Raw genomic sequence first — 1,599 nt, 5'->3', positions numbered from 1 at the left:
GGTATTAAGAATTTACCAAGATCCTGTTTCTTTTGAGGTAATTTCTGCCTATCCAATGCATTTAGTTCATTGGTGAGCAAGGGAGGTTCATCTTCCCAAGTCTCATTACCAAATAATTTGGCATTCAGCTTCATGATTGCACCAAGGTACTTGGCAATTTGCTCTTCAGTAATGTCTTCATCCTCCTCAGAGGAAGAATACTCATCAGAGTTCATGAAGGGCAGAAGTAAGTTGAATGGAATCTCTATGGTCTCTGTATGAGCCTCAGATTCCTTCAGGTCCTCATTGAGGAACCCCTTAGTGTCCAGAGGACGTCCCCTGAGGTCTTCCTCATTGGGAATCATGTCCTCCCCCTCCTTTATGGATTCAGCCATGATGTTCATATCAATGGCCTTGCACTCTCTTTTTGGATTTTCTTCTGTATTGCCTAGGAGAGTACTAGGAGGGGTTTCAGTGATTTTCTTACTCAGCTGACCCACTTGTGCCTCCAGATTTTTGATAGAGGACCGTGCCTCATTCATAAAACTGAGAGTGGTTTTTGATAGATCAGAGACTATGTTTGCTAAGCTAGAGTGGCTCTGCTCAGAATTCTCTGTCTATTTCTGAGAAGATGATGGAAAAGGTTTACTATTGCCAAACCTGTTTCTTCCACCATTATTATTATTGAAGCCTTGTTGGGGCTTCTGTTGATCCTTCCATGAAAGATTTGGATGATTTCTCCATGAAGGATTATAGGTATTGCCAAAGGCTTCACCCATGTAATTTACCTCTGCCATTGCAGGGTTCTCAGGATCATAAGCTTCTTCTTCAGAAGATGCTTCTTTAGTACTGTTGGATGCATTTTACAATCCGTTTAGACTTTGAGAAATCATATTGACTTGTTGAGTCAATATTTTGTTTTGAGCCAATATGGCATTCAGAGCATCAATTTCAAGAACTCCCTTCTTCTGAGGCGTCCCATTACTCACAGGATTCCTCTCAAAGGTGTACATGAACTGGTTATTAGCAACCATTTCAATGAGCTCTTGAGCTTCTGCAGGCATTTTCTTTAGGTGAATGGATCCACCTGCAGAATGGTCCAGTGACATTTTAGACCATTCAGACAGACCATCATAGAATATATCTAAAATGGTCCATTCTGAAAGCATGTCAGAAGGACACTTTTTGGTCAACTGCTTGTATCTTTTCCAAGCTTCATAGAGGGATTCACCATCTTTCTGCCTGAAGGTCTAAACATCCACTCTAAGCTTGCTCAGTTTTTGAGGAGGAAAGAACTTGGCTAAGAAAGCCGTGACCAGCTTATCCTAAGAGTTCAGGCTATCTTTAGGTTGAGAGTCCAACCATACTCTAGCTCTGTCTCTTACAGCAAAAAGGAAAAGCATAAGCTTGTAGACTTCAGGATCAACTCCATTAGTCTTAACAGTATCACAGATCTGCAGGAACTCAGTTAAAAACTGATAAGGATCTTCTGCTGGAAGTCCATGAAACTTGCAATTCTGTTGCAGTAGAGAAACTAATTGAGGCTTTAGCTCAAAATTGTTTGCTCCAATGGCAGGGATTGAGATGCTTCTTCCATAGAAGTTGGAAGTTGGTGCAGTA

General features: G+C 41.2%; 1 non-coding gene across 1 annotated transcript; it reads left to right on the top strand.

Annotated features, from left to right (window-relative positions):
* The first annotated feature begins 1,142 nt into the window (after positions 1–1,142).
* On the top strand, positions 1,143–1,250 carry LOC148569152 (small nucleolar RNA R71). Its single transcript, XR_015881719.1, has one exon. It is a non-coding gene; the product is annotated as a small nucleolar RNA R71 (small nucleolar RNA).
* Positions 1,251–1,599: the final 349 nt, after the last annotated feature.

Source organism: Arachis ipaensis, chromosome B4, assembly GCF_059453495.1.
Source record: "Arachis ipaensis isolate K30076 ecotype BB chromosome B4, ASM5945349v1, whole genome shotgun sequence".
Taxonomy (NCBI): Eukaryota; Viridiplantae; Streptophyta; class Magnoliopsida; order Fabales; family Fabaceae; genus Arachis; species Arachis ipaensis.
Note: the sequence above shows the minus strand (reverse complement) of the source record. Positions and strands in the feature narration are given on the sequence as shown.